Genomic DNA, 12,952 nt, shown 5'->3' with positions numbered 1-12,952 from the left:
ACCTCTTCACTGATTTAATGTTTTATTAGTTGTATCAGATCTGGACCATTGTATTGGTATCAATACACGTGTCACCGCCTGAAGGTGGTATTGCACGGAATTGTACGAGATCGGAATTGCAGACGATTTCTACCCGTTGATATGTGGTTCGTGGTGGGTGGAGCCTAGGGGCATTGAGTAGGTGAGTGGGTTTTGGGGGATATGGCAGTATGTTATCAACACATTTCTACAATCTGTGATAGGGCAATTGAAATGGCAATAAAGTCAGCAACATCAGTGTTGAGCAGATAGCAGTGTCTGTGAGGCGTGAGCATCTACAAAGATGTTAGTGTCAGTATGATGTATGAGATGGAAATACAAAGTCTAGTGGCAGATCAAAATCCTCTGTTTTTCTCATTCATGTTTTTCCTTGTTTTGCTACCTGCAGAATGCGACACGTGGTGACCCCCATTGGGTTATGGATCTGTGTTTGGCTGAGGTCTTCAAAGGAGGTTAGATTCATGGTTCTCATGGAGGGAAGACCTGGGTGGAGCTCCACCTCAACCATACTCTAGTTTTAAGCTCATCACATGTTGTCCCCCTCAGTGATGAGGTGTCACACGTCGCTACTGCCTCTTAACATTTGGTAGTAGAAAGGGCTACATGGTACTATGGTAGCAAATAACTTCAAATTTCTAGGGTCTTGTTTGGAAGGTCCAACTTGTGTGCCAATGGTTGTCATGTAGCCGATATATACCTATCGTGGTGGGCAAACCTACATCTTCAGAGAGTAAGCTCGAGACTAGAACGTACTAGAGTGGGGCATCGGACAGGGAATCTACTCCACGATCGACCACCATTAGAGGGTAGAGTCCAAATTGTTTATAGTGAGTGGTGAGGTGCGATGAGCATTCAACGGCTGGGAAGGTCCAATCAAACACCCCAGCTGTTGGATACTCACTGCACCTCATTGCAGATGATTTTTAAAACAAAAAAAAAAAAGAAATTACACTCCCCTCCCCTGACCTTTGACTTAATATAATGTTTCCCCCACGTACTTTCATATATAGCAATAACCTCCCCTGTAGTTTGAAGATTTTATCAAATGACCCCAAAGTGATTGACGTTGTTAAACTGGCCTGTAAAAAACCAGAGTTTACCCTTCTGGTGCTGTATACGTATATTCTATTCCTTCTCTCTCTTTTCTTCATTATTTTCACATTTTTTTCAAAACCTCCGAATGTTTGGAAGAGAGGTCGCCGAGCTTCCTCTCGCCCAAGTTTTTCTCCTTCGCATTGTCGCCAAAGGTCTTGCCCAGCTTCCTCAAGGTCGTGACTGAATCGCTCGGTATGGATTATTTCTTCCTTCTTTCTCTTTGATTTGTAATCACATGAATCGCTCTAAATCTCTTGTTGTTTTGAAATCGGCTAACCCTAAATGCTTCCCTAAATGCTTTGATATTGTGTTAATGGAGAGCATAAAGGAATTCAAATGCTGAACTAAAATCGATTGTTGGTAAATAGTGGTGTAGAAGGAAAGAGATTTGGGGCACCACTGGTTTAATCTCTGTTGTGCTAGTGTTTGGTTCCCTTTTTGTTTTTGGCTAATCATTTCTAATGGGGGAATTATCGACAACAGGAAAGCTTGTATGATAATCATGGACTAATGTTGCAAAATTTTTCTAGACAATTGGTTGATAATTTTTCCTTATAAATTGTTATCATAATGATAGACAAATTCCTAATTTTTTTCATTGATTTTTTTTTTTTTTGTGTAACTTTAACAAATAAATGTCTACTTCGAGTGTGAATAGCTGTAGCGGTGAAGTTCTGAAGTACAGATGCGTACGATGTAGATGCAATCGGAAAGCGATCATTAGGATATCAGAGACAAAAGATAATCCAAATAGGCTGTTTTATAGCTTCCCATATTTGAATGGCTGTAACTACTTTGCTTAGTGTGAACCCATCGATGAACCAACAACTTTATTACCAGTTGATAACTTGAAATTGCAAGATGACTTGCATATGTTGCAAGATAATGTACGAGGATTACATGTGGAGATGCGGGGGTTGCAAGAGGAGATGCGGGGGTTGCGAGAGGTGTTAAGTTTGTTGCGACAGGATGTAGACATTGAAATGATTAAATTGGATGAAATAGAAAGGTTAGGTAGCTCAATGAAGCTTGTTTGTTCATTCATGTGTGTTTTCCTTGTTGGGGTACTTGTAAGTGTTTGTATGGGTAAAAAAAGTGTGACAACAATGTGTCTATTGTAACTTGGAATTATCTTTCATTAATGATAAGGTTTTGACCTAATATGGCTTGGATATAACTTGGAATTATCTTTCATCAATGATACGGTTTTGACCTAATATGGCTTGGATATATCTAACTACTGATTATAAAAAAAAAATTGGGTAGCATGCCATTTGTTTGGTGGACAAAAGAATAGACCTGATAAAGCATGTAACATTTTATAAACATCATATGAATGTGATAGACAACACATTCTAAAATATTCAACACCAACCACCAATCTGATTGTCAAAAAAAAAATTGGGCAGCATGCCATTTGTTTGGTGGACAAAAAAATAGACCTAATAAAGCATGTATCATTTCATAAACATCATATGAATGTGACAAAGAACACCATCCAAAATATCCAATACCATCCAATAGTCATCCACAGTTTAACTCCCAAAATAAATGTCTACCAAAATACTAGAAAGTTTAAATTCCATAGTCTATTCCAAATCCCTATTCTAAATCCCATAAGTCTAACTCCCAAATGTCTAACTCCCACTAGTCTCTTGTCTTCCACAGCTTCTCTCTTGCCATCCTTTTCTCCTCCTTTGCTTTCGATTGTGCTCTAACCCTTGACTGGTGGTCATCTACAATGGTTGTTGTGGAGGCCTGTGACCTGGTCACTATCTATGAAGATTAACTTCTACTGATTTTCTTTCCCTTTCCCTTTCCTTGCACACAAATTAGATCCATGTATTATATACATTGGTATAAGAAGAGAATCAAATGTGAAGAGTGATTGTATAAATACCTTCGGTTTCACTGTTGAGCTAAAGGCACTATCTCCCTTTCCCTTCACCTTCACTTGAGGTCTTGTGCCTTTTGTTGTGACCCTCAATTTTACATCTGTCACATCTGACAGTGTTTGATCTCCTCCTGTACTCTCTTGATGGTCCTTCATTTTGTTCTTTCTTCCGGCTTTATGTGGTCTTCCCATTAACCTCTTCAAAGGAGGGGGCTGGACAACACCCATTGAATGATCTGCTGTCAACTAATCTAGTCTAGGTAAAGCATGTATTATGCCTTTGTATGTTGCCAAATATTTTCCAACACTGTAATACTCATCACAGTACTTCTCCAAACTCTCTCTTTTGAATTTGATACAAGCTGCGGCATGCTTACATGGTATTCCTGAACCATCCCAAATCATGCAATCACAAGATTGATTCTTCAAATCAACCACATACCTTCCTTGTTTTTCAGTGATTTCAAACTCATCAACACCTGAACTAAGTACCATACACTCCCTAGCTTCAGTGGCTATGGCATCCAACTTCTTCTTTATGCATGAGGTGACTCTTCCTTTGTAGTTGCAACCATGTTGATATCTTTTATGCATTTTTTCCATGAGTTGCTTTTTAATCTCATCAACAAGAATCAGAATGGGCATACCCCTAAAGGGTGCAATCAACTGGTTAAATGACTCGGTCATATTATTAGTGATATGATTACTCTTGCACCTAACGTCGAAAACATGCCTAACCCACATCTTTGGAGGATGCTTACTTAGCCACTCATAACCTTTCTGGTCAATGCCCTTTATTTCATTTATTGCCTTCTAAAAAAAAAAAAAAATAGATTAGAGGCTTTTGTTGCCATCCAGAAATACCTTCTCAGTAACACACCTGGGTGAAGTGATTTGAAGTTCTGATACAAATTCCTACAACACCATCTATGATGGCAGCTTGGGAATATATCACTGATGGCCTCACAAAGTCCCTACATAAAACAAGTGTACAATAATAGCTGCTAATAATTATATAGAAACCATAAAGCAACTAATTACTCTTAAGAAATAAAGAAAATATTCAACAATTACCTTCTGTTTGTCAGACATAAATGTGATTGGGTTGTCTTCCATGATCCTATAGAAAATTTCATATAAGTTGCTTAAGAACCATTCCCAGTTGTCTCTGCATTCAGCCTCTACCACACTATATGCAATAGGAAACAATCATTTATTTCCATCAACAAAGATGCTAGCCAACAACACACCTCCATATGTGCCTTTGAGATGACAACCATCAATCCCCATTCATGCATGCCTTGAAACAAACAAACATTCTTTTGAAAACTGGAGGGTCAGACATAACTTGCTTAAGATGAAACTGGAGTTTAAAAACAGTCACGGGATCTCTTTCTCTTATCATATCACCATAACTAGATAGCTTGGTATATGACTTTCTATGACTCCCTTCACTTTGTTCCCTTGCTTTTTTTTTTTAGCCTTGTACAATGTAATGTAAGGCACTTTACTGCGAAATTTGTCCATAATATAAGTTTCCATTGCATTTTTCTTCATGTTAGGATATGCTTTCAACTGTGAAGACATGTGTGAGGTTATCCAAGTGGATGTAATGTCCTTGTTCACATTCTCCCATCCACAATAATGATCTTTACACATTGACTTGATCATAAAAGTTTTTCTTCCATCAGATAAAGGTGAAGCAAATATTTTCCATGTACATCTAGTTACTGCACAAATAGCTCTTACTCTTATTTTTTCATTCTTAATTCTTAAGATCTGAAACCCACCTTGAATCACATAATCCTTAAGTACAGATCGGAAGTGGTTCACATCGTCAAATATCATCCCAACATCTAACTCTATTTTCCCATTTGGATCATATCTGTTATCATGCTGCACAAATAGTTCATAAAATTCTTCTGAATCATATTCAGGATCATCCACAGGCCTATCCATATCACTATCTTCTTGATTTTTAGAAACATTCATATTTTCATCTTCAAGAACATCATCCTCATCTTCAGATCTAGTATCCACTATCCCCTTCCCTGTATCAGTCCCATCCATCTTACTACAACTGAAATTACAGCTAGATCCCCTAAATGTAGCACCACCTCACCTAACTTGATACTTTGCCCTGGCAGACACGAAATTTTGCTTCTGTTGTATAACACTACCATAACCAGTTTGACTCTGCTGAGCATGACTACTAAGTTCGGACTGACTTTACTAAACATCATCACCAAACCCACTTTGATTTTGCACCATCTAAAATTCTTGTTCGGGTTCACTATAATGATTATCTCGAGTGATCAAGTTACCCTTGAATCTATTCACTGTGTAGGTGGAAGATGGGTGCTCATCAAAATGGAGATCATATACATACAAGTTGATTGAATCAACTCCAGAATGCAATCTAAACAAATCATACACCTTCTCATTTGTATCCACTTCAATAGATTGGTTATTCGGCATTATGCACTTGACTTTAAATGTCATAGTATGACAAATAGGGATATGTCTAATAACTGTATTGTGGATGTCACAAACCATTTCCCTATAGCAATAGAAGTCCGGAACAACCATTATAGGTTTTGAAGTCTTTCTATAGAAGTTATAGAAGATAGTTGCCCTGATTTCCATTCCAGTTACTTATTTGTATACCTTGATTCAGAGTATAGCAGAGTGCTGCATGATCAGTACATATTAGGTTAGATGCAAACCTAAACCAAGATGAGAAGTTACCCACCATCCATAAAACACAATATGTTTTGATATTTAACTTCAAATTTACAATCTAGCATTCATAATAATAAACACAACCCAAGATGAGAAGGTACCCATCACTCTAGAAAAGAACAAGTAAAATAATTTAAAACTATGTAAGCCTATCTCCATTCAAGATTAACAATGCACAAGCAACCTAAAAATATCCACATCAGTTCATACTCTTAAGTAACAAATCACCCTCATGTCAGGTTGCAAATCTGAACCCATCAATTACATAGGTTGCAACTGGAACCACATTCAAGCCATATTTCACCAATAATGCAAGGAAGGGTTACTCGCACAGGGTTCACCGACACCTAACAAGGAAACATAATAAAAACTCAAAAAAATTCAATTCCAGTAGGGGTTCACCATACAAGGAATAGTAACAAATTAATCACTCACCTACAATACATGTCACCTCACAAATTCGAAAAAATCTTAACAAAATTCAAGCGTTAAACTCTAAATCAAAAGAGCTCATCAATCCTCACAATTTCGAAAAAGGATCAACAAAATTCAAGCATAAAACCCTACTACATTCATCACAATCAAAAGTAAAAAAAATCAGAGACATTCCGTTTCAGAGACATTCTGTTTCTAGAGAAGAGAGAAATGCAGAAGTAATACTTAGAGAGGATGTTATTGGAGCTTGGATTTGAGGAGGATTTGAGCTTTCAGAGTTCAGATCAATTTCCTTTCTCGTGTCAATGAGTGGGTCGAGTAGAATTGATTCCAGGCCAGAGGGAAAAGTAGAGATCTCACAGAGTGATGAGCGGCGAGCGTCAAGGGATTAGTGGTGAGGGACAACGAATATCAGAACCAATACGATGACGATCGGTGACCAAGGAGTGACCAGTGATGACTACTGAATGTCGATGAAGGTTGTTGAGAGCAGCGAGCGACAAAGGAGGAAAACCCAATCCCTAAATCCTCTCTCCCTCTTCTTTATTGGTTTTAGGTCGATTTACCCTTCATTCATATGAAAGGGTAATTTGGTTAGATAATTAACAACTTAAGTGATGACATCAACACTTAATAGGTAAATCTAATAGAAAGGGTATGTTCGTTAGAATCTTCAAACCATAGGGGAGGTTATTGCTATATATGAAAGTACGTGGGGGGAACATGATATTAAGCCAAAGGTCAGGGGAGGGGAGTGTAATTTCCTAAAAAAAAAAAATAGACCTTATTTGATTTGTGTTCATATTCGTTTAGTGGAATTGAAAAACTGATATCTATAAACCATCTGAATCCATTTGAAAGCTAATTGGATGTGTAAATGTATACTTTAATTTTTTGACAGGTGTTTAGATTTGTTTATGATAAAAATGATTAAATTACAAAAAAGTTTTATAATACTAAAATACCCCTATCAATTCATGATATATTACAAGTAATTAAATAAAAGATAATCATGAAGACATCTGTGTAATTTCACATTGACACTTCTCTATAACCCAAGTGGGATACTGGTTTCGGCCTTTCACCTTTTTGATGTCTCAAATTTTCATTTTTTCCATTTCTTTGTCATTTAATGTAAATTATACGACCACAATGTCACTCTTCTATACACATATGACTCTAGTCTCCCGTCTCCACTAGGATCACAATAAATGTAAATGAATAATTGAAAATTTATATCCAATTTACATTTTTTCTTTTTGATAAATATATTTGATTTATATTTATATCCATAAAGGCTCCGTTTGTTTCCGCTCACATGGAAAAAATTATATGTAAGCTTTTCCGTATTGAAATATTTTCCAGGTTTGTTTACAAGAGGGAAAATACGATGTGGAGAGATCACATCATATATCAAACACTAGATTAAATAAATATATAAAAGAAAGTAATTTATTAAGAAATCTAGCATGGAGAAGGAGAACTCAGGTCTCATCATATTAAACTGGGATCAAGTGTCTTACAAATTTAGCTACCAGATCAATTATGGGGCAAATATAATTGGTCTGTTGGGGTTGGGTGTCTTGTATTTTGTATTGTTTTCATATAGTTATAACTGGGATTGTATTTGTAATTGGGTCAATTACAAGTATGTGGGTATAATTGTAATTATGTGGGGTTTATGATTTTAGGTTCCCTATATATTGTCTCTATGGTGAAAACTTTAGATGCAAGAAGGGATCACTTTGTGAGGTGGAGAGTCGTGTAGAGAGTCTTTTCAAGTATAGTGGAAATTCTCTAGTTCTTTTAGGTGGATGTAGGTAATCTTGTGGAACCACATTAAATTCCTTGCCTTGTGCTTGTTTGTTTAGGTTTCTTCCTCGTGATTCCGCATTTGTCCCCAATATGGTCCCCGTCATTAACAAGCAATATTAATAACAATTTGAAACTAGAGATGTTGTTCAACACAAGGTTTTACATCAATGTATCAGTAGTAGCTTGATCCCCTCATGTGCTCAAGCAAACAACATATTGATTTGAAAGACACCAGTAAGGACATGTAAGTTCAAAACTTCACTCAATATGAGAAAAGCGGAAGGGATCAATAGTTTCAAGGGAGAAATCCATAAAAATATGAGCATCTAACTCTAATAATAGAGAAACAAACAAATTTCAAAACATCTACCAATCACCAAATAAGAAACTTCGCATGACTCTAATTCTTATAACTTGTTGGTTAACAAGATTGGTGCTCATACTTCTAACAAAAAATACAATTTTTTCTCTGTTAAGAGTATGAAAATGTTGTTTAAAATGCCAACTCCAATTAACCTATAATAGAGAAACACATGGGAATAAGAAAATTGGATCAATTAGCAACATGAAAAGAACACATAAAAGGAAAAAAGAAATATTTATGGATGAATTTGGGAACTCACCTTGAATAATGATATGCCACTACTTGAAGCTCTCATCTACCACTTTTCCAATCAGCCTATGTCTCTAGTTATCATTCATAACAATAAAGACTCTAGCTAACTTGTTATTGTTGTTCAAGACCCTGAAAATATCATCTAAGATGTGAGAATTGAAGCCATCTATCTTCATCACCTCTTTGTAGAGTCTCTCAGTTGCAAAAGTAGAGTCCTCTCATTGAATCAATGCATCAGCTAGTTTGTCTATTTTTTATGTTATCACACCCAATATATCTACTAGATTTTCATCCACTTGAGGTTTCTTCCCATGTTTCCTAGATGAAGAGCCATCATTTGGTTCCACACGCACTAGGCTACATTGGGTGACATAGAATTTGACATTTCCATGACATCCTCTCACTGAAAGAAGGCTCTATACTATCACCCACAAGATCATTGGCATCATCACCTTCTCCGTCCAAACCATTCTTTCTGAAACTACCTATAGGCTAATCATTTTCAGTCGCAATTGTTATTTTCTCATATTTTTGATGACTCAGATCTAAAACCCTCTGCTTTAGATAGACCTGTGAGGTATTTAAATTCAATAAGAATTTCAAGCATGCATCACATATACATAGCTAGGTTAAGCCCAAGACTAAACTATTTTTAATCCACAATTTAGAGAGAGGGGGAAAAAGAGAGAAACAATGTCCATAAGATTAAAAAAAAGAAGAGCTACCTCTCTAAATATAATGAATGATAAAATCAATAGGTGAATAGTTTAAGCACGAGTATGACCTTATTAGCTAGTGAACAGTAATGGCTCCAAGACCATAAAACACAACTATTTAATTTCATCTTAAATGAGATATAATTAAGATTAATTGTGTATCAAGTGGCTCCAAAACAACTAATGGGTGAGAATAAATTATTTATGGCTCTAAACCAATCAGTCTATTTTGATAGATTTATACGGAATTCTCAATGTTTTTTTTTTTTTTTTTTTGGAACAAGGAGAAATATAATTATAGATAAATAAAGAATGAAAAGAAATTACAATCTTTGGTAAACCTTCCCACACGCATCGTCATGTAACAACACGATCAGATCAGGGAGAAGGTTAGAAATATCAAGGTCTATCTCCCGAGGCGACCGAATAAGCCCAGCCAAAAAGTCGGCGCATGAATTTAATTCAAGCACATTGGTGGTGGAACACACACTGATGGAATGAAGCACATATATCAAAGATGTCACCAAGGAGACCAAGAGCATACCACAAGGGATTGAAATTCCCGATGATCATCTGAATGGTGGCAAGAGAGTCTGAACGAACTTGTAGGTGCGAGCACCTCAAGTCCCTAGTTTTCTTGAGACCTTGATGGATGGCGATGAGTTCCACACTCAAAATATTATCTTGTCTCATAGCTCCAGATAAAGCAAAAACTGGGGATCCTCTGGCGTCCCTAACCACAGCACCATAACCACCTAGCCCGTCTTAGAGCGATCCATCACAGTTCGGTGCAAGCCAAGAACGAGGGGGGGGGGGCACACAAAGGATCTCAATGAAGGTGTGAAACACTCCAATTTTATCTTCCACCTATGAAAGAAGGCCTTCAAAGAGGGGGACGCAGCGACTCGGATCTTTAAATTAGAAAAGCGAGATATGGTGTCGGCAAGGACATTGTGCAGTAACCCTTCAACATCGGTTTCCTCCCTCTTAAAAATTCGAGTATTGCGCTCCATCCATAAACGATATACAGTTGTGGTGAAGACGAACTGCTACACATAGGACACCATCGATTTCCCTGTAAACTGTTAAGAAACCCAATGGACATCCTCAGTCCAAAAGGGAAGCACCAGCCGCTGAAAACCACACATGACTAAGAGACGTAACCAAAGCTCAGAGGAAAAAGGACATTGAAAAAACAAATCGTTTACATCCTCATCAGCGGCTTTACACAGAACACATCGAGCATCAGTGGCAATACCCCAAGAGAGCAACTTGTCCTTAGTTAAAAGTCTCTGTCGTACTACCAACCACGTGATAAAGGTAAAACGGGGTTGAGCATAGGGGAACCATAACAAATGATACTAGGTCACGATCACATCATGAGGACGAATAGCCTCCCATACTGATCGAAGGGAGAATAGACCTGATGGAGTCTTATTCCAAATCGTATAGTCTCTAGAAAGTTTTGAATGAGTGCAAGTTTTCACGATCTCATCCCACCTGCTAGAAATAACAGGATCCATTGAGTCATCAACCCAACCACCGTCTTCAGATAGGAGATCCGAAACCCGGGCAAAGGAGTTGCGACCCAAAGCTACAACATGAAGCGAAATATTGGAGCAAAGGGGGCCGTTGGGCAGCCAAGGGTCATCCCATAATAAAGTATCATGACTAGAGTGAATGAGACATGTTGTGCACGAAGAAGTAATGGATCTGGTTTTTAATATTGCCTTGAAAGTATGAGAACAGTTACTGAGCAAAGGAAGAGACCAAATGGAATGACGACATAGCCACCGGGAATTCACAAATCTACCCCAGCACGAGTCCACATCGGCTACAAGACTAAACACGTGACGCATGAAAGCAGTAGAATTCCAATCACAAAGCCGCATTAAGCCTAGACCTCCTTCCTCCTTCGGGGTACAAATAGAGTTCCACGCTACTTTATATGAACCAGAACCGACGTTACCCCTCCAGAGAAATCTAGCCATTAACTTTTTCAGGTGATCTAGAGTACCTTTTGGAATCTTGAAGACATTCAGCCAGTATGCGATCATGCCCGTGATCACTGAATGAAGCAGAGTTAAATGGCCGGCATAAGATAGAGACTTCGTCACCTAAGAAGATAGTTTGGCCTCAACCTTTGTAACTAGCCCTAAATAATCATAGAAGTGCAAGGATCGAGAGTGTAGTGGAACCCCCAAGTATTAGATCGGTAACTAACCAGGATCGATACCTAAAATCTAAGAGATATGGTTCTGGACAGTAGCCGAGCAGTTCACAAAATAAAAGCCAGATTTTCCTTTATTAATGGATAAACAAGAGAGTGTTGAGAACTGGGAGAAGAGTGATTCCAACTTGTTCACCGAAGCCGTATCAGCTTTGCCAAAAATAAACAAATCATCTGCAAAGCAGAGCGAGGTGATCTCTAGCTTCTTGCAAAATTGATGATATTTAAAGTCCTCAGCTTTGGCTGCCACAGATAGGGAATCCGAGAAAACATGAAGCACAATATTAAAGAGAAAGGGAGACATAGTGCACTGATGAGCACATTTATGTGTGAAATCTAGGGTAGTAAAACATGCATTTTACATATTTTGAATGGAGCTACCTTGGGTTTTACTCTCTTTTTGCAGGTTTTATATTTTCAAGGCTTTAAGGACTATCGGGCGCTATATCTCCAATTTTACACATAAAGAGGTCCTGTTTCTTTTTATGGTTGCGAAGAGAATGGAATTCTGAGCAAGATGGACATGTTCAATTAAAAGTACACATCTGTTTGGTCACCCGTACAAGTGATTATTCTTTTCGGGTCAGAAAAAGAATAATGGATCAAAACTGAACCGAGATGCAAAACTAGACTGTCTCCAGTTGTCCCATTGGTACAAGGAATATCCCAAATTCCAACAAGGATCGATGGACCACACACTTAAGTGATTGAAGAAATCATTTTTGGTAACAACAACTACCTAGCGTAGCTAACGAGTTGTGGTGTGCAAAATCCCTTGCCCAGTAGAAGGTCTTATGTTCAAACCTCTTTGGTTACCATTTTTTTGGAGTTTTTTTAAAAGATTTTTTCTCTCCTACTCATCACCATCGATATTAGAGGTCGGCCAAAGGGGTTTCTTATGCAAGAGGAGAGAGAAAAAGGAGGAAAAAAAGGGAGAAAAAATAAGAAAGAAAAAAAGAAAAAAAAAGGAAAAAAATAGAAAAAAGGAAATCAAAATCGTGGGAGATCTCCTCTCCTACAATTCACTCTCTCTTCTCTCTCCTCCACCTCATCACACAAATTCAGCCAAGGGATTGTGCACAAAAGAGAAGAAAACAATATAGGAAAAAAAGGCAAGAAATAAGAAAAATACCCTACTTCCTATTTTCTCTCCTCTCTCTTCCCCTCCACCTCATCAAAATCGTCCAAGGGGATCCACCCTTGGACGTCTTCCTCTCTCTCTCCTATTCCCTATAAAAGGGAGCCCACCCAACCCTAAAGGTTTGTTCCTCTCTTGCTTTCTTTTTCTCTAATTTTTAGTTGTGCTCTCCTAGTTCTAGTTCGAGTTCTTCTTAGTTTTTCTTACTTTAAACACTTTTGTAATTGGTTTT

At 37.7% G+C, this 12,952-nt stretch overlaps 1 long non-coding RNA gene across 1 annotated transcript; it reads right to left on the bottom strand.

The window, feature by feature from the left end:
• Nucleotides 1-2,434: 2,434 nt before the first annotated feature.
• On the bottom strand, nt 2,435-4,241 carry LOC122061920. The gene is made up of 2 exons (XR_006134752.1): nt 4,103-4,241; nt 2,435-4,002 (listed from the first exon to the last, which is right to left on the bottom strand). It is a non-coding gene; the product is annotated as an uncharacterized LOC122061920 (long non-coding RNA).
• Nucleotides 4,242-12,952: the final 8,711 nt, after the last annotated feature.

Source organism: Macadamia integrifolia, chromosome 14 (assembly GCF_013358625.1).
Source record: "Macadamia integrifolia cultivar HAES 741 chromosome 14, SCU_Mint_v3, whole genome shotgun sequence".
NCBI classification, from domain to species: Eukaryota; Viridiplantae; Streptophyta; class Magnoliopsida; order Proteales; family Proteaceae; genus Macadamia; species Macadamia integrifolia.
Note: the sequence above shows the minus strand (reverse complement) of the source record. Positions and strands in the feature narration are given on the sequence as shown.